We start from the raw sequence: 22,261 nt of genomic DNA on the forward strand, positions 1-22,261 counted from the left end.
TCCTCAGAACAGGGGTTTTCTCTGTTTGGGGATTCAGTCCCGAGTGTCGGATACGACTGAAACTTCGGGGATATTAACAAATACGCGGGATGAGGTGCGCGTCCGAAAGGATTTCGGGGGCGACATAGCGCATCGACTTACTGGATGGTCGCCACGGGTGATGGCGGGGAGGGGCCATCACCTCTACAGGAACTTCCTGCGTTAGGCCAAGGAGGCAAGACACCCTCATCGTATTTGGTGATATGAACTTAGAAGTTCAACCCGCTATCTGACAAGAAAGAAGAAACTTGCGGTGAATCGACAACATGCTGCATGTTCAGTTGATGTGAAGAGCTTCAATTGTAAAATTTTGGTACCAATGGATGATCATAAAATCTATGTATGGATAATTTTGTCTATCCTTATGATATTCGCTAAATAAAATTCAAATTCACTGTTCTTAACTGCAGTATTCCTTAATATTCAATCAAATAAAGAAGGCTAAATATATTTACACTGATGGGTTATTGAAAATCTCACAACCATAGTGTTAACGGGAGATTTAAGATAATACCCATCTCCCATAATTTCGGATACCATAGAGGCGAGAGAGGGTATTGATTATTTTAATCTTAATTTTCGATACATGCAGTTTACAAAACTGAATATAGTATAATTGAAAAACATGCACTAAAATCACAAATAAAAAATAACTTGTCCGGAAAATATGAATCAAAATTTAATATTTGTATGTAATTTAGAAATTAAACAGAGAAAGAATGGCCTGAAAAGTGTGTTAGAAATATTATTGTAATAAATGAAACTTCTCGGACAAGCTATCGAGGAAACATGACACCCGCCCCAAGGAGGTCATCACAGTAGTTATGCTCAGTCCCTCCATAAGTTCGACACCTGAAATGAATATTAATATTGACTATCGAAAGAAAAACAAAAGCATGCAGACTAATACAACTATGACGATAAACTAATTATATGCTATAGCCATATAAGTGCGGTCAGTATCCAGTATTCGGGAGATAGTAGGTTCGAACCCCACTGTCGGCAGCCCTGAAAATGGTTTTCCGGCCGCTTCCTTCCCACTCCTGGCCCTTCCCTGTCCCATCGTCGCCATAAGACCTATCTGTGTCGGTGCGACGTAAAGCAACTAGCAGTAGCTATATCCATAATCAACGTACCTGACTGCCCTACTCTTCAAAGGAGTTATATATTCTAGTTGCCTTAGGTATAGTTCTGTTAGTAACAAGCATGTATAACTTCTGTTCCTTCCACCAATTTACTACTCCACATTCCCCCAATTATGATGAAACATTTTTTATTTCTTCCCGAATGCATTCACTCTCTGTTCAATTACTTTACAATCCTATACAGCTGAAATCGTTACCAATTTTTCTCATATCCCCCTCATTACTTCCCTTGTCTCTAAGCAATATTTTATAAGGTGTACCCATCCTATTTCTTCATAACATATTAAACATTTATTTTCATCGCTATTTTGTCTGTATGCTTTATTTTTGTATAAGCCCATTAACCACCATATTATGCCCGTCAATTCCTTATTTGTTATATTATCTACGTTTATCCTCATTATCCCAATTAAATTAAATTTCCCCTAGTGACTTCTTATTTTTACACTGTGAAGCAATTTGTTGCTCTTCAATATCATTAAATCTTAGAACTATTCTTTTACATATTCTTAGCTGCTCTATACAATCAATTTCTCAGTAGTATCCAATTCCTATCGTTTCCAAAATGTTCCGTACCCCATCCACCCAGTGTCCTTGTTTCTGATATTTCATTTACTGTAGGTAGGCCTTTTGTAACACTTCGCCACCTGATCCCATCTTCAGCCTCAGCCAATATTTATCTTTTTAACAATATACTAGAGGGACTGTGCTCCATCGCAGCATTCGTTATAAACAGGTCAGATAAAATGTCTTGATACGCTTGTCATATTCGTATTGTTTTTCCTGCCCTTTTCAATGGTTTTAAGAACATTTAATAAGAAGTGCGTTATGGTATGCGCAGTTCGTAGTCAGAATTAATCTCTTCTTACGTCATCATGCTGTCGGTCTGGTAAAAATATCTCCATATATTCGCTTTTTACATCCTGCAGTTCTTGATGTAAAGCTTGGTATTGTGTTGAAGGATAATCGCAGTTCTTCTGTATAGAACAGTTATCTTGTGAGCTCATAGGTTAGTCTAGGAGGAGCGTTTTTTGCCAGGCAGAGAACTTATTTAAGATACACAGCTCTCACTCTTTCTACAGTATTGTAGCTGGGTTATCCTTCGATAGGTGTTCCCAGATAATGTCTAAGGCGTATGTGTTGATGGGGTCTGTTTGTACGTAGACGTTTTTCTCTTAGCAGCATGTAAGTTATTAGGAACGCTCTGCGATCTTTTGAATATATTGAAAGCTGGGGAGTTAGAGAATCAAATAGTATCTAGCAGGGAACAGTAATCTTCCTTGACGGAGGAACTGTATACTCTCTGGCATAAAAGGTTGTACCGTAATCAAACATGGCTCCATGCGATGTCATTACGAAGGAAGAAAAACACATATATCAGAATATTAGCAAATGCACCCGTGCTTTGCTACGGTATTCTACATTGTATACGGATTTCTCCGTAAATTACTGTAAATGCAGTGAGTAAGAATATATTAAATTGCACCTACAAACGGACTTCACCATCAGACGACTCGTTCAGTGTTCTACATGGTTGGTCCTAGGATATTTTCTCGTATCTCTTATAATTATGGGTTAGATTCTGTTAGTCGTTAAATGGGGTGAAATTTAGTACAGTTTTCACATGCTACTTTGTTTGATAGTCATGTGACCCTGAAATAAAAAAAATCTGAACATATGGCCACTGGTCATGTCGATGTGCGTGCCCAATGTCATGATGCATCTTTCCTATAGGTATGCCAAACGATAACATACACGTGTAAAAAGTATAACTTGAACGCGAGAAATGCAGTACTATTTAAGGAATAATGGATAGAGATACGACAAAATTTCATAGGCCCAAAGTTGTAGATCTCTCCAAATTGAAATGCCATCTTTTGTGATACGACTTACGGTTTAGCCACCGATTATTCCGAAAGGAAGGTCTACACCGTCGTTAAAATTGCATCCATATTCCGATATTTTTCGGGGCCAAAAGTTATACATTCGCATAACTTAGAATATTTCCTCAAAGAAAAGAGTGTCCAGCTTTCGGGATTAGCACTCGCATACATACGGAGTAATTGAGGAAGAAAATAACACGGTTGAGAAATTTGAAATTAATAGAAAATAGGATCATAACTGAGGACAGCGGGATGAATAAAATATGTAAATTCCAAGTGAATGTATTGGAAAATCAAATGCCCCTCAATAAATTATGCTAGTATGAGTTATGGATATAAGAACGCGGTAACAGAGGAGAAATATAGGCGCAGGGATAAGAAGATGACTAATGCTATTATTACTTAAGCTATTCGAGGACGGTTATAACTTCAACGATATTCCGCCAACATCCTGCAGAATGTCCGATTGACGGCTCTCTTGCTTTCTACTCAATGAACAACAACGAATTAACAGGAATTATGACCAAATGGCAATGTGTTACTTCCCTGCTGGCATGCAGTCAGAGACGTTGCCATGGTAACTTGTAGGTTCATTGTCTGTCTGTCTGTCTGTCTGTCTGTCGGTCACTCAATAAAGAGCATGATACCCGCAGAAAATAGTAAATTTCTCCGTCATTTGAAAGTATGGTAAACTATGAACATAAAAAATTGTTTATAATGAAGGGGCGTTTCACTTAAAGTTCAGGGAGTTTACAGAAAATCAATAGTATAAGAGAAAATGGAGGAAAACCGTTCTGGTTTTCCTATAAACCCCTGTCTATTCAAAGATCATCAATCGATATGCATAACCAAATCGTAACCGGGATGAGTATACACTAAATATGACGTTTGGATGAGATCTATCCAGCCGTTTCGCCGTGATGTTGGAACAAAGAGACTAACAGACAAACGGACCGACACGAAAAATAAAAACCACCGATTCCGTCTTGAGTTGACCTAAAACGGATAAATACCTGAAAAATAGGCAAAACAAATGAAATTACAGACAGCGGACCCCCTACAACTTTATTTATATAGATAAGCATGGAGACGTCTAGCAGTGCAGACCTTTATTTTGAGAGTTACTGCTTTGAAACTGTACGACATATCTACAAACGGACTTCACCATCAGACGACTCGTTCAGTGTTCTACATGGCAGGTCTCATGACATCTTCTCGTATCTACTATGTTTATGGTTTGATTGAGATAGAGTCATTGAATGGGGTTAAATTTTGTACAGACTACTTTATATTTTTGATACTCATGTGACAGCTAGAAGCATAAAATTTGGCTATCACATGGCCACTGGTCATGTCAATGTGCGTGGCGAATGTCATGATTCTATCCTTCCTATAAGTGTGCCAAACGATAACATATACGTGTAAAAGTATAAAATTAACTTGAAAAGAGAAATACAGCTCTATTTAACGTATAAGGGACAGAAATACGACAAAAGGTCATAGGACCAAAGTTGTAGACCTCTCCAAAATGAAACGCGATTGTGCTTTCTGATACGACTTACCGATTAGCCACCAATTATCCCGAAACGAAGGTCTGCACCGTCGATAAAATTGCATCCATAATTCGATATATTCCTGGGCCAAATTTATATATACCTCCAAGGATATTCCGCCAATATTCCGCAGAATGGCCGATTGACGGCTCTCTTGCCTTCTACCCAAGAAACAACCACGAATTTCAGGCATGGTGAGGAAAATGGCAATACGTTACTTCCCTGCTGGCATGCAGTCAGAGACGTTGCCATGGTAACTTGTAGGTTCGTTGTCGGTCTGTCGGTCACTCAATGCAGAGCATGATACCCGCAGAAAATAATTAATTTCTCCGTCTTTTGAAGAGTAAGGTAAATTATGAACATAAGGAAAGTTGTTTAAAGTGAAGATGCGTTTCAAATACGGTCCACGGAGCTTACAGAAAATCAATAGTATAATTGAAAATGGAGGGAAACCGTTCTGATTTTCCTATAAACACCCCGTCTATTCAAAGATTTTAAAATGATACGTATATCAGAACCTTCCTCGGGAACAGTATAATCTAAATATGAAGTTTGGTTGAGATATATCCAGTCGTTTCACCGTGATGGTGGAACAAACAGAAAGACAAACAAACAGACACGAAAAATAAAACTACCGATTCCATCTTGAGTTGACCTAAAACGGAAAAATATGTAAAAAAAAAATTGGCATAACAAACGAAATTACAGACAGCGGACCCCCTACAAATTTATTTATATAGATGAAGGCGTGAATACTTCTGACTCACTTGGAAGTCTGCGGCAATGACTGCTACCGTAACTGGCCGGTCTTGTATAACGAGAGCATCCACTTGCTGGACAATGGCATCGAAAATGCGGTGTGGCATTTCAGACTGTGCATCATCGGCCAAGGACATCCGTACTTCTCCCGATCGCTTGTGCCACGCCTTGACACTTGCAATGGACATGCAGTATTCTCCATACACTTGCGCCATTCTTCGATGAACTTTTGTTCCCCTCACTCCATCTGCTATCAGGAAACGCTCGACACCCCTTTGCTCTTCTTTTGAAGCCTCCATTTAATTGTTGTCAGCACGACTGGGTGCAATCGACGATCAACGAGTGCGCCCTTGCTCGCTCTGTCATCACGTGGTGTGCGCCCATGTTCCTCCAGCGGCGAGTTTAGGACCTCAGCGCTCTTATAGGGACCGCACCTTCTTCCGCAGGCAATTGCATTACGATTCTTTCAGCGGGTTTTATTTTATAGCCTTTGGCTCCGTTCTTTTTCAATGGCTCTCATATCTTTATGCTATAGGTCCTGTGGCCTTTCACTTGGTCCCATCCATCTCCTGAATTTCACTACAGTACCAGTTTCACCATAAGTCGTCTTTCTGGTGAGCCACACGGCCGGTCCACTGCCTTATTTTCAACGCGGATATTCCTTCCAGGATGTCATTAACCTTTTGTGGATGCATATCGAACGCAGGGCCTCCAGGTAAGAGGCAGTTACGCTATCCTTCCGCGATGGGACTGGTTGGCCCATATATGTATGATATGCTTTCCGCCTGCATTCCTGTGCTCCTGTTTGTTGTGAAGTATGTCGAAGGGATATTTTGAAGGATCATCTAATTGATGACCATTTCTTCTAATGCTTCTTTTGTTATAACACTACGCTGATCATAAATCATAAATAAAACATGTTATTTGGTATTCATGTACAGCTAAACTTTGTTATGACGACATCGGTTTCAGTGAAAACTCATCTACAACGTCATTTTTTTCTGTGGTGCGGGCATATTCTTCATAAGAAATGTGTTTTTCTAACCTTTGCTTAATACGACAAACGTATATGCTTCTACGTCGCATATAACGCCATTTACAAACCTCATTTGGAATAATATTTCCTAACAACTAAAGTATTTTCAGAAATATTTTGTTGAAATCTGGCAACCTGGCAAATTCTTTCCTGTCCCCTTTTGTCACAGACCTCAATAAAAGTGAGTGATTTTTAAAAATTGTATTATATCAGTAAGAATAATCTTGGTCAAAAATTAGGGGAAAACTGATAACACAATGCTTTTAAAAATGCTACAATTTTTGTCGTTTTAAAATTACTTACTTAATCTGTTTACCCTCCAGGGTCGGCTGTTCCTTCGGAATCAGGAAGGGATCCCACCTCTACCGCCTCAAGAGCAGTGTTCTGGAGCGTGAGACATTGGGTCGGTGGGTACAACTGGGGAGGGGGACCAGTACCTCGCCAAGGCGGCCTCACCTGCTAAGCTGAGCAGGGGCCTTGTGTGGGATGGGAAGTTTGGAATGGATTGCCAAGAAACTGGGAAGGAAGCGACTGTGGCTTTAAGTTATGTACCATCCCGGAATTTGCCTGGAGGAGAAGTCGGAAACCACGGAAAAGCACGTAGAGGATGTCTGAGGAGGAAATCGAACCCCCCTCTACTCAGTTGACTTCCCGAGTCTGAGTGAACCCCGTTCCAGCCCTCATACCACTTTTCAAATTTCGTGGCAGAGCCGGAAATCGAACCCGGGCCTCCGTTGGTGGCAGCTAATCACACTAACCACTACACCACAGAGTCGGACCGTTTTAAAATTACAGCTAAAAATGTAGCTTTCTTATTGGTCACCGTAGTAATACCAAAGTCAACGAGTCCGATCATAAATGTCAAGCAATACTTTTGAGGCTTAGCTGACGTTACCACGCCACACTACTATACTGCGGACCACTTAACCGGCCAGCATTCGTCTTAGGAGGTTTTCTGTCTTCAGGTGACAAGTTTTCGACAGTGACATATATTTTAGTTTCGGTTTATTTTCAGAAACCTTTGACAAGAAGATGGGACAGTGCAAAGTGACTTCAAATTTTCATGTATACGACTGTACACAAACGCAGTCTACAGCTACATACTCTATAGCACACCTCACAGCGTACTACTTAATAAATTTATGTGCTGGTGACAAGAATAATTGAGGCCATGGCTCTGCGCTCTGGAGATAACTAACCTCTCTACCTCGAGACCTCTACAGGAGACAAGGGTGCGCATCACCTAATTACACACAGCACCAGCCAGTTTACTGCAGCATGTATGAAATATCACGTCCAGAAACAGCAATGGGGTCACTTGCACACACTATAACGGAGGATTCATCCCGTACCTGTCATGCCATGACTGACAATACTTTGTAAATGATTTCATTCGTGTTCATGTTACTAGCCTTCTATACTACTGATTTAGAATCCAGTTCTTCTTCTTCTTCTTCTTCTTCTTCTGCTCCTTTTCCCAGTTACCTGGGGTCGGCATTACATGTGCCGGGATAGCGTGCCGGCCCCTTGCCCGAAGGCCCTGAGTAGGATTCCCGGTCACGTCAAGGATTTTTACGGGTATCTGAGAGCTGGTTCGAGGTCCACTCAGCCTACGTGATTACAATTGAGGCTCTCTCCCCAGATGGTGGCCATCCGTGACTGAGTGAAAAGAGTTTAATTAATTTATGCACGAACACAATTCAATCATCAAATCATTAACTCCCCAATTCATATAGTCACTATTTCATTCTTCCATTCATTCAAAATGTCTGTTGCGATCGTAGGAATACATCTTAGGGAGGGTAAGATACGAGTTTGTCCTACACAGTTTAATTCTGTTAACGACTAGGACAAAGTAAATACTTTAAAGAAAAAATACAATTTAGATACTGGATTGAAATAGTTGATACGCTTAGTTCTGTCCTTTTTTTACAATTCTCTTCACGTCGCATCGACACAGATAGGTCTTACGTCGACGATGGGGCGGGAGAGGCCTAGGGGTGGGAAGGAAGTGGCCGTGGACTTAATTACGGTACAGCCCGAGCATTTGCCTGGTGTGAAAATGGGGAACCACGGAAAACCATCTTCAGGGCTGCCGACAGTGGGGCTCGAACCCATGTCTCTCGGGTGCAAGCTCAGAGCACGACCACCTCGCACGGTGCTTGACATGTTATTGCCGTACGTGCAGTGTAAAGTTTAGAAGAAAAATTCCTGTCGGTCCTACTCCACAAATACTGTATTGCAAATACAGTACTTTTTTCATTTGAGTTTTTTGAAGTTTTCACTTTATTCTGTTACTTAACCATGTAAGTGTGCAACCTAAAACTTAGATATGACATATTTAGCAATAAAAGAAAGACCGTATTGTGCGACTATCCCCTATAACGACCTTTTAGTGGCGGTCCCTTCTTAGTCGTTATAATCGGTTTCGACCCTATATCTATATAAAAGCAAGTCGGTCTGGAGCGATGTATATATAAATATTTTAAAATGAAAATAGACGTGAATTAATGAGGTACTTCCAGAAATCTCAGAAATTTGAAAGTTGGTACGAGAGAAGCTGATAACTCCAGAATCCATACAAAAATCGAACATTCTCAAATTTCCCTGAACGGGGCACGCTGGGGGGCCTCAAATTTTGGGCTCAGTATAAGAACACAGTCGTATAATTTATCCGAAGCGACAACCTATAGGTTTCGTGGGCTTACAAATTTTCAGGAATTTCCGATTTTTTATCCCCGTCCCTCCAAATCAAGATGGCGGTACAATCTGCCAAACGAGGTAGAAAATTGAAATTATGCAAAATTATAGCTTTTAGCCTGTAACCGACGGAAAAATTCCAAGATGTTCAATTTTTTCACTTTTTACCCCCCAAACTATCGAAATATGGAGGCAATTTTAATGACCCCGCAGACATTCCTTTCGAGGCATTTGTTGGCTAAACGGTAAGTCGTATCACAAAATGGATGGCACACTTTCTCCTCTTGAGGCATTTGTTGGCTAAACGGTAAGTCGTATCACAAAACGGATGGCACAAACTCCGTTCAATTTGGAGTGATCTACAACTTTGGTCCTATGACTTTGTCGTATCTCTCTCCCTTGTACGTTAGATTTGGCCTTATTTCTGGATTGTTCGTAAATTTGGTGATTTTTTCAAGTATATGTCATTGTTTGACACACTTATAGAAAAGATAGGGCATAAAGGTTTTGTACGCATATTGGTACGATTAAAGGCCATATGTGGACCAAATTTCATGATTGTAGCTTATCCGTAAGTATGCAGAAAACAATGTAAGACGTTAAATGTGTACCCAAATTTCACCCTATTCTAATATTCGAACTGTATTTACTCCCGAAATATGGGAGATACGAGGAAATAGTCTGGAACCAAACACGTGGAGCGATAAAAGAGGCGTCGGATGGTGCAAACCGTTTGTTAATATCATGTACCGTTTAGGTGCAGTGAATCTCGAAGTGGAGGTCTGTACTTTTAAACGTGCTCGTGCTTATCCGTCATCTATCTATATAAATAAAATTGTAGGGGGTCCGCTGTCTGTAATTTCTTTTGTTTTGCCAATTTTTCAGATATTTATCCGTTTTAGGTCAACTCAAGACCGAATCGGTGGTTTTTACGTTTCGTGTCTGTTTGTTTGTCTGTTTGTCTGTTTGTCTGTCTGTCTGTTTGTCTGTTTGTCTGTTCCACCATCACGTCGAAACGGCTGGATAGATCTCAACCAAACTTCATATTTAGAGTATACTCATCCCGGGGAAGGTTTCGATATGCATATCGTTTTAAAATCTTTGAATACACGAGGGGTTTATAGGAAAACCAGAATGGTTTTTCCACCATCACGTCGAAACGGCTGGATAGATCTCAACCAAACTTCATATTTAGAGTATACTCATCCCGGGGAAGGTTTTGATATGAATATCATTTTAAAATATTTGAATAGACGGGGGTTTATAGGAAAACCTGAATGGTTTTTCCACCATCACTTCGAAACGGCTGGATATATCTCAACCAAACTTCATATTTAGAGTATACTCATCCCGGGGAAGGCTTCCATATGCATATCATTTTGAAAGCTTTGAATAGACGGGGGGTTTATAGGAAAATCAGAATGGTTTTCCACCATTTTCTCTTATACTATTGATTTTCTGTAAACTTCGTTTACCATACGTGAAACGTCTCTTCATTATAAACAACTTTCGTTATGTTCATAATTTACCTTACTCTTCACATGACGGAGAAATTTACAATTTTCCGCTGGTATCATGCTCTGCATTGAGTGACCGACAGACCGACAACGAACCTACAGGTTACCACGGCAACGTCTCTGACTGCATGCCAGCAGGGAAGTAACGTATTGCCATTTTCCTCATCATGCTTTAAAATTCGTGGTTGTTCCTTGGGTAGAAGGCAAGAGAGGCGTCAATCGGCCTATCTGCGGGATATTGGCGGAATATCGTTGGATGTTATAACCGCCCTCGAATAGATTAAGTAATAACACCATTAGTCATCTTCTTATTATTTGTTTACCTAAGAATCACTGAACCTAAATGTATCCTCTGTTACCGCTTTATTATATCCATAACTCACACTAACATAATTTATTGAGGGGCATTTGATTTTCCAATACATTAACTTGGCATTTACATATTTGTCGTTATCCGGCTGTCCTCAGTTATAATCCATTTTCTATTACTTTCAACTTTCTTAACTGTATTATTTTCTTCCTTAATTACGCCGTATGTACGCGAGTGCTACAAACTACTGGATGTATTTCCACCAAGACTCATATTTAGAATACACCTGTCCTTGATAGGTTTTAGGGCAAATATTGTTTCTAAATCCCTGAACTGACTGGGGGTTTATACGAAACCGAAACAGTGATTTTGCACTTCCACAAAATATACACAACCAAAATGGAAATCTACCTAACTTGGTAGAAATTAATTTCTAAACCTTTTTTCTCATGTGAATCATTTCGATAGGAGGATTAATAAGGGAGATATCATTAACGGACCGTTTTTCTGTTCAAGTCCAATCGGACTTCACTCACGAGCGGGTGCGTGTAAAGCGTATTCCTTACAACTTGAAAACTACTGAAGACATTCGAACCAAAATTTATATTTAGCATCCACCTGTCCAAAGAGAGGTTTTAAACGTAAATAACATTTCATGTTCCGGAATGGACTGGCGGTTTATAGGGAACACAAATGGTGATTTTACTCTTCCACAATATATACAGAACAAGACCAACCTGACTGGAAATCGACCAAACGTGATGGAATTCCACCTCTAAACCTTTTTTTCATGTACATTTTTTCGTCACGAGGATTAATAAGGGAGATATCACGAATGGTCACTTTTGCAGGTTAAGTCCAGCGGACATAGCCCAAAAGGTGTTTTACATGGAGCAGATTCCTTATCTATATAAATCAAATCGTAACGACTGTGTGCCTCTACACTGACTATTTTGGCGAAATTTTCGTACAGCTTTCCGTTTAAGGGGTAATAATGACCATCTCCATAATTTTTGGTTTAGTTTCCTGAAAGTCCTAATATTTACCCGCCTCACCCAAAATCCAGATTGCGGCATAATCTGCCAGAAGAAAAAGAAGATAATTGAACGGAAAATATCCTAAATCATTAAATATCCTAAATCATTAAATTTTTCACTTTTTATCCCCGAAGAATATCGAAATATGCAGGCAATTTTAATGATGGTGCACACCTTCGGAAATTCCTATCACATAACGGATTGCACAATCTCCGTTCAATTTGGAATGATCTACAACCTTGGTATTATGACTTTTTGCCGTATATGTATCCCTTTTACGTTTTATTTTTGTCTATTAATCGACGTTAAGTCAATTTGGAATTTTCACATGCATAATTCATACTTTCATTTACTTATATGAAATACAGAATCATCAAACTCTTCACGAAAATTGGCCCACCCAGTAGCCATATGTGAGCCAAATGCTATGTATGTATCCGAAAAGTAATGTAATGTGAGATAATCTTACAAAACCTTTACCCTGTTCCACGTTTCTAACTCAATCTGACCCAAGAATAGATGACATATCATAGGACCAGCCATTTAGGCCACTAAATCCGGCGTGTCTTATGGTATAATCCTTTGTCGATATGACGTACGTTTAGTAGCAGTTAATCTGTAAATGAAGGTCTTCAATATTGTAAACACGCATATACTTTCCTATGTCGACCTATATATATATATATTCACTGATGTCGATTTTTAGCGATCGAGAAAGGATGGGTCTGATATTGTAATCAGTACTCCCCACACCGACCTTGACTGGCAGTAGGAAAGGGTTCCTTCTCCAACTCCTGTGTAACTGTCATTAGTAAGGAAGGCCTACAATTGTAATGCATAGTTCCCTTCTCGATTTGACTTGCAGAAGGCAAGTGAGCATGCAGTTTTGTTTAAAACTCCCCTACCCGATTGTGTTTGGCAGTAGGCAAGGGTGCCCGCCATTATAAAGAAATGTCCTCATCTAAAATGTGACTGGCATTACTCATAGTGGCCTGCTATTTTGATGGAAACTCACCAACTTGGTGTGACTGGCAGTAAGCTGGCTGGCAGTAGGAAAATGGGCCTGGCATTATAATGATAACTGCACAACTCAATTTCGAGTGATAGTAGGGTAATTGCCTACCATTATAATAGAAACTCCTCAACTGTAATCTGTCTGGAAGTAGGAAAGGGAGGCTGCCATTTTAACGAAAACTCCCCAAATCGATTGTGACCACGCAGTAGGCAATGGGGCCTGCAATTATAATGAAAACTTCCCAACTCGATTGTGAATGGCAGTAGGCAAGTGAGCCTGCCGTTATATCACAAATCCGTAACAACCACATTACATTGGAAGCACCGTATTGGGAACCTCCCCATGCTCTTTCTCGGATAACGCTAAGAGACATGCAATTTTAAAACAATCTTATTTACTGCATGTACACTATTTACTTCGATATTCGAATACAATGTAGAATACCGTAGCGAAGCACGGGTACATTCGCTAGTATATATATATTATATAAAAGCAAGTGGGTCTGGAGCGATGTATATATTAATATTTAAAAAAGAAAATAGACATGAATTAATGAGGAACTTCCAGAAATCTCACAAATTTGAAACTTGGTACGGCAGAAGCCGATAGCTCCAGGATTCCTAGAAAAATGGAAAAATTCTCAAATTTCCCTGAAGGGGGCACGCTGGAGGTTCTCAAATTTTGGGCTCATTATAAGAACGCAGTCGTATAATTTATCCAAAGCAACAACCTATAGGTTTCGTGGGCTTAAAAATTTTCAGGAATTTTCGAACTTTTATCTCCCGTCCCCCAAAATCAAGATGGAGGCACAATCTGCCAGACGAGGTAGAAAATTGAAATTTGGCGATATATAGCTTTTAGCCTGTAACCGACGGAATAATTCCAAGATGATCAAATTTTTCACTTTTTATCCCCCAAAATATCGAATTATGGAGGCAATTTTAATGACTCCGCAGACATTCCTTTTGAGGTATTTGTTGGCTAAACAGTAAGTTGTATCACAAGACAGATGGCACAATCTCGGTTAAATTGGGAGTGATCTGCAACTTTGATCCTATGACTTTTTGTCGTATCCCTATCCCTTATACGTTAATTTAGCTCTCTTTCCGGACTTACATAAATTTTGCACTTTGAACACGTGTAATTGATGGTTTCATTCACTTATAGGAAAGAGGGGATCATCAATTTCTACACGAATATTGGCTCATCCAGTGGTTATATGTGAGCCAAATTCTATGTAGGTACCTGTCGCATAAGTATCTGAAAAGTAATTCACTGTGTGAAAACCTTACACAAATTTCACCCTATTCAATGTTTCTAAAACAATCTCACATTCTAATAGATGAGATACGAGGAAATATCATAGGGCCAGGCATTTAGATCGCTAAATGAGGCCAGAGGCGTCTTTTCGTACACACCGTTTTTCGATATGAAGCACCGTTTAGCAGCAGTTGTTCTGTAAATTAAGGTGAACATGCATATACTTCCGCATGTCGATCTACATTTATTAATTTAAGTCGATTTGTAGCGATCTAGAAGGGGTGTGTCTGACATTGTAATTAATACTTTACAAACCAATAGTGACTGTCAGCAAGAGGGCGTCTGCTGTTGTAAACAGTACTCCCCACTTCGACTTTAACTGGCAGTAGGAATGGGGTCCTCCTCCAACGCCTGTGTACCATTCTCGATTTGACTAGCAGAAGGCAAGGGAGCGTGCATTTTTTTCAAAACTCTTTTTTCCTGATTCTCTTTATCATTAGGTATAGGTGCCCCCTTGCAAGGGTGCTCCCGATTATAAACAAATTTACCCATCAAAATGTGACTGACGTTACGCATAGTGAATTGCGTTAGACAAGTGGATCTGTCGTTATCATCACAACTTCGCGACACGCACTTTACATTGGAAACAACGTCTGGGGACGTCCCTATGCTTTTACTCGGATTTACGCCAAGAGACATGCAATTTAAAATTTCTTATTCAATTCATATACAGTAATTTACTTCGATATCCGTATACACTGTAGTATACCGTAGCGAAGCACGGGTACATTTGCTAGTACTCTATATTTGCTAGTGGTTTGAAAGTCGCACCAACTCGGGTTTATCGGTGTATAAAAGTAGTGTTGGCCACTGAATGTACGTTTCGAAGCAGTGTATCGATTCATTCAACTGTAGTGTCTCACTGATCCGTGAGTGAACCACTCAGCACTATCTGGCGCGAGCCATCTGTGTCGTGGCCCATGAACTCTTCGGTGCTGGGATTCGATTCAGTCGGACAGATGAATGAATCGATACACTGCTTCGAATCATACACTCAGTAGCCAACACTAACACACATACACACGATTCATTATTGGAAGACTGGAAAGTGGTGGTGAACCGAACTTCATCTGCGAGCGAGACAAAGAGCCATGGCTCACTAAAAGAATCAATCTTGCGAACTCTCGTTCTCAGCTCATTTTAAAATATTATATTCACTCAGAGTGCGAAATTCCGGGGGCCGGAGTTTCCCCACCGACGATTTATCTCAAAGGTTCCTCCCCACTAAAATGGCCCGTGAGGGTGGGTGACTTCCATTATAAAATTTTAAGTAAAATATTAAAATGCTTTTATTGTGCATATTTTCAGAAAAACATCAGCAATATTACAGATAATATATAAATAATAGGATGACTGCCATACATTGAGCAATAAAACAACGTAGCAGTGGCAACTCGTCACCTGCAGCCTATTGTTCACGTTTCATTCTGGCAAGTCCATCTGAAACCCGGGCAAAAACATAACTTACTTGAAGCCGTACTCTCTCGTCATCGTCCTAAGTAGCTCGAGCTTACACCACTCCTGTACTTCCTGAAGAGGGTGTATTTCCAATGGGACAATATTAACTTAAGGAGTGTACAAACGGAAAGACTTTCCAATGTTTATCATTCTTTTTAATAACAACAGAATTCAAACAAAAGACGGGAGGGGGGGTTAAGTTACTTACTGGGGAATTATTTGTTTAGTTTTCTTTTTCTTTTTATTTCTTCTTTTTTTTTTTGCATTTTGCTTTACGTTGCACCGACACAGATAGATCGTATGGCGAAGATGGGATATGAAAGGCCTAGGAGAGAGAAGGAAGCGGCCATGGCCGTAATTAAGGTACAGCCCCATCATTTGCGTGATGTTAAAATGGGAAAGCACGGGAAACCATACTTAGGGATGCTGACAATGGGGTTCGAACCCACTATCTCCCGGCTGCAAGCTCACAGCTGCATGCCCCTAATCGCACCTCCAACTCGCCCGGTGAGGAATTATATACCTCCTCCCCCGCCGGGTAATGCCTGAAATAAAAACTAGTAGTTAATTCCCCACCACCACCACCATTACCACCTCCACCTATATTTCTTTCTGATTTCACACCCTGCACTCAACTGGATTTCCACTTACAGAAAGGTATAAACAATATCAGGATTAATTTGCAGTGTGTTAAAAGCAGTCAAATTACAACTCCAAGGTAGTTAGTAAGTAGATAGGCTGATAGGTTCTTCTATTTGTTAATGAATCTTGGTATTACAACTTAGTTGACATTCGATAACTGATTCAACTCAACTCTCTAGCCTACGCTATGAGTCATGTTTATGGCCACTTCAAAATAGGTTTTATATTGGGAAGAACTCAATCTCTCAATTCGTACATCGCCTCATTCCACAAGACTTCAATCATCGAATCACGACATCGCCGGTGGCAAGTGGACAGATATTGTTATATCTAATTCTGTACACGTATTTCATTGAGTTATCGCTGAGGGGGAAAGGGTTCGTAACATCGACATTTGATGCGAAGAGAGGTGGCTGCAGCAGAAATCTGAATCTGAAGGTTGGACGATACGCATAGGAAAGCAGTTCAATGAAGATCAGTTGCGAGCAGTCAAATTGAATGTTGTTGGTGCTACCTTCCAGTACACACAGGTGCAATAGGAACGGTGGTTATCCACTGTCGCGTGTCGGATTACTGTACCAAGTCAGAAACGTGAACGGAATCAAATGAATCGATTCAATAAGATAAATCAAGTATCCCTTCACTGTAGCAAAGTGCTTTGACTCGGAAGGAAGCGCCCGAGGCCTTATAAAGATTATGATGATGCTTGTTGTTTTAAGTAGCCTAACATCTTGTTCATCGGCCCCTAATGATATGAAATGAGTCGAATTTGTAATGGCAATTTTAAATTCCAAAATTCATCCACTGGCCAGAGTTCATAACTTGATGATGAATAATGAACGGATGAATATAAGATAATCATTGGATCCAACTCACAATATTTAAAGTCAAGAAGACGACGATGAACAATTATTACGAACTTCATCGGTGGATCTGACCAGCATTGCCCAACTTTCCACTAAAAATAATGGTATGTGATTATACTGACTAAAGAGCTGCTTCCAAAGCACAATCCTCAGTCAATGATGCTTGTTGTCTGTAGGGGTCCAAAGTACAGGTCAAGAGCCACTTATCGCTAGCAAAATAGAACCATGGTATTTTCCATGGAGCGGTTTAATCACGTGCACGGTGTTCCTCACACTGTGGTACTATTCACAGGTATTGTACTGCGCACAGGTAACGCAGACCATTGGTGTTCCTCACATAATGGCGCCTCTCATAGGCAATGTAAACCCATGGTGTTCCTCACATACTGATACTAACCACAGGGACCCGTACTATCTCGTGGAGTTCCTCACGTAGTGGGTACTATTCAAAAGGCAACGCAGAGCCATAAGGTCGCTCATCTAGTGGTACTAAGCACGGACAATGTTCAGACCCGTGGTGTTCCACGAAACGCGGACCCATGATGTTCACAACTAGATGATGAAACACCCCAGCGATTGTAGCCACTTTTTTCCTCCTTAGGGTGCTCCAATCGAACCTGGACATACGGGAGCGTCCGTCATTGTGGCGGATACTATACACGGATACGGTAAACCCATAGTGATCCACCCACAGACCCACAGTATTCCTCACATAGTGGTATTAATCGCGGTACCGGGCAAATTGGCCGTGCGGTTGGGATCGCGCAGCTGTGAGCTTGCATCCGGGAGATAGTGGGTTCGAACCCCACTGTCGGCAGCCCTGAAGATGGTTTTCCGTGGTTTCCCATTTTGCACCAGGCAAATGCTGGGGCTGTGCCTTAATTAAGGCCATGGCCGCTTCCTTCACACTCCTAGGCCTTTCCTGTCCCATCGTCGCCAGAAGACATATCTGTGTCGGTGCGACGTAAAGCAAATAGCAAAAAAAAAGTACTACTCGTAAGAAAAGTCGACTCATGGTGTTCCTCGTGCGATGGTACTAATCATGGTTCAAAATTCAGCATCCCTTGGTCGCCCCTTTAAGCCGCCTCTTACGACAGGCAGGGGGATACCGTGGGTGTATATTTCGTCTGCGTGCACCACGCGCAGGATGTCCTTAATAAAGATACAAAACCTCCGTATTCACCAGGCATGAAAATGGAAAACCACGGAATGCATATTAAAGAATGACAATAGTGTGGTTCGAACCCACATCTCCCAAATGCAAGCCTGAACCGCGCAGCCAATTCGCTCGGAATGAAATACATCGACAGCTGCTCTACAACAATGGTCATGCTTCCACTGCCTTAGGACTTACATATTTAGAAAACTACAATTATCAGCATAAATGATATGTGATTGTGTAATTAGGAACCTAGATTCACCTAACTACACTATTGTAACCTTAGGTCTCAAAATGAGCTCACAGAAAAAGACTCGTCACAAAACTAATCAGTTTCCAAGATATATGAATATTTCTGGAGCACGATTTCTGTTTAAATATCTATTTTTGATCGCGATTGCTCTTTAGTGGGACGACAGCTACGTATGAAAAATGCCAGAAACGAGATTACAGACAGAGGAAGGGGAGACTTTGAGCGCGGCATGTAGTGTAGGAGAGGGTTTAATCTAAAAGGAAACATTTAAAATATGCAAGACCGGCTGACGACTTTCGAAGGTCAGATTGGAAACTAGTTCAGAGCCTGTAATTGGGCTCTGCAATATTTAAAACTCCTCCGGGAAACGGGGGTTGCTCTCTAAGTGCTTTTCGTTTGATCCAACATGAAAGGAGTTTTGCAATACGGTTTAAACACATTTTTATAAAAAGACGAAAGTAGAACTAGTTGAAAATCAATTACTTATCCACTGGAGGCAGAATTAACTCATAACAGCACTAGTTCTCAAACATATTAATATTTGTTTCTTGGTATTTAATTCTTCAATAAAGCTCAAAATGACTTCGTGAACGAGCTACAGAATAACTTAATGAAACTTAATTAAGAGGACAAGGTGGCTTCAAAAATATTCAATTTGTTTGTGTTTGAATAAAAGGTTACTTATTAGAAAAAATATTCACTCACATCTATGACATTTTATCAACCCGGCTCTGGTGGTTGAGACTCCGGCATTTTGACCCCAACTTGGCAGATTCAATCCTACCTCAGTCCGGTGGTAACTGAAGGTGCTGAAATACGTCAGCCTCTTGTCGGTAAATTTACTGGCACGTAAAAGAACTCCTGGTGGACAAAATGTCAAAACATTGGTGTCTCCGAAAATCGTAAAAGTAGTTAGTGGGACATAAAATAAATAACTATATTATTATTACTATTATTATTATTCTTGTTGTTGTTACCGTGTTTTGGTGGTAGGTAGAGGTGTAAGAAGGTGCGGGCGTGAATGGGTCTCAAACTACGGAATCAAAGTTAATGTAAAAGTTAACAAGGTTATATTTCCTTTTCAATATTAAGTAATAACAAAGAACAGGTACTTAGTAGCCGAAACACAATTTGAAATGTACAATTACAGGGATTACAGAGTTTGGGCTTCGAGCCCTGAGTTCACAATTTTTGAGCAACTAGCCCAACTTTCCGATATACAAATTTTAACAAAGGGGCAGAAGACCCCAATCAAACCCTGGAGCCCTTGCTCCAAATTACACAGTAAAGCCTCCTCGAGGCATACAACACTCCGTTTCCAAAAGAGCTACACGCTCCTTAATTTAAGCCTCTCCTAGGCCACACCAAACTCCACCTTCAAGTTGTCCTCAACGGACATAAACACAGGGGTAAAATACCCAATCTACTGAGGTCTATTAAATGAAAAGCAGGTTAATTAAATGACCTCTAAAACAATTTGAGAGGAGGCGAACTTGCACTCCTAGTACACTTGGTTTTTAAGACCTACTTTGGCTCTTAGGCCACTGATGCAAGGGCTAATCCCATACTACAGAGGTGACGTAATAGCAATTTACATTACATTACGGAAGAATAGGTTGAGAGAATAAGTTCACCTCAAGACGATGTGAGTGGGAGCTCGAGAGGGTTAAGCACTCTCTATCCCGATATGTCGTTTTAAAATAGAATAGATACCAGTTGTTTTTACATTTTAGGAAAAGGTTACATGGTTGAACGCTTAGAACCCGCCCCGAAAGTTAAACTGCTGAGCAAGAAAAGAAAGAATTTATTAATCGGCCATTACCTTATTGTTGACCGCCGCCGAGGAAAGAGGCGCTTCCCGCCTCCTGCTATGTACTTAATACACTGAAAGATGGAACAGAAGTGGCCCGGAGACCCTAAAATCAGCAGTTTATATACTCTCGCGGAAGTTTCTAGGCGTTAGGGGAATGAAAACACCCGCCCACAATGTTTTTATTGGATAGGACCCCGCAACAGATACAAGTTGGGGGAAGATACACCAGATTGGTCAGAAATTACTGAAAGAAATTCGGGATTGGATAAATCTAAAACAATGGGAAAAAGAGGGGTATACAGCCAACTTAAACAATAACAGAAAGAAATTTAACAAGAAACAAACTTTTGAAATAAAAATTTCTCCAACAAAATAGTTCTTTGACTCCGCACTAGGGTGCGCTATTGTTGATCTTCAGTAGTGTCCTCTAGAAGAGAAAGTTCACACTTCTTACTTCAAGCGAAACAAAAACACATCAAAAGTGACACAGTTCAAAAACTCAAAATTTTCCACGTGGTGACATCTTCTGAGAAAGTAGAGAATTAATAGAGTAGATAAAGTTCAACCTTCCTCCAGAAGAGGAGTTTCAACTGGCGCAACTTTTAAATAAACGGTGTAGAGGTGTACCGCCCGGTACAGACCTCCCCCCCCAAAAGTTCCTCCAGGGGTGACACAGGAAATCAGTTTGAAACAAAGTCCAAGTAATGATGTTGATACGAAGATAGATAGCAGAAGCATTTACAAGATTTCTTAATTCAGTTTCAAAATGTTGTTGTTGCAGGTGAATGAAAGTCTTTAAGTTTGTAGAATTTGAATTTCTGAAGATAAACTTTTAATACTTAGAAGTGAAGAAAATTTTTTTGCACGGTCCACCAAATATTGCTGTTGAATTCCCAAATGTAGTTATCTCTTATAGTAACTGTCCATGTAGTTGATGTAGATTGAGTCGGATGGCCAGACCGTCCGTTGCAGCTTGCGTCCAACGGAGGCCGCTCGGACCCCTCAAGTACCCTGAGATACCGCTCGCCCGCACAATGAGGGGAGCAGAGGTGTTGAAGCACGCCGCGCCCGCGGTGAACATATACAGGCTGCGGGCAAGTAGCAGGTCGTGCGCCGCACGTCAGCCTTGGCCGGGAGGAGAGCTCCGGCTCGCCGTGCGCATGTCGTCCTCGCTGGAGAGGAGGGGGCCCATCCCCCTCCCCAGTCGCTGCACGGCGCTGCGCGGCTGCGGGGGCGCTGAAACATTAAAGCTAGGCGGCAGAATTGTGTTGGACTATCATCTTCTTTGAGGGTACAGGCTTGTGGAGAGGTTGAGGGGCCAGCGGCGTGTAGATATCCATGGCATTTACTATTATGAAGCCACAGTGTAAGGTGGAGCAGGAGACGGGAGCGTGGTAATGGCCGTGGCAAGAACAGGATGGCAGTTTAACGGATCGGGGTGGGTTTTACAAAAGGCTTACATCTAAAACCAAAATATTATAGAAGGGGCAGAATGCCTTAAAAGTGAAACTCAAAAAAAAAATATAACCTTCATATCCTTTCAAAATAATATGAAGCAAGTTAACACAGAAATTACACCGGTTTCACCTGGGACAGATGAACTCTAAATATCCTCTCGGTGGCTGGATTACTTAGCAATAAGGTAACCGGCGTAAGAAAATCGAGAATGATACAAGGCCCATGAAATCTGGGGGCAAGCTTGCCCGCGGGAACAAAATTTTTGACCATAACCTGGTCACCTACCTTCAAAGTGGTG

This window comes from Anabrus simplex, chromosome 3 (genome assembly GCF_040414725.1).
Source record: "Anabrus simplex isolate iqAnaSimp1 chromosome 3, ASM4041472v1, whole genome shotgun sequence".
Classification (NCBI taxonomy): Eukaryota; Metazoa; Arthropoda; class Insecta; order Orthoptera; family Tettigoniidae; genus Anabrus; species Anabrus simplex.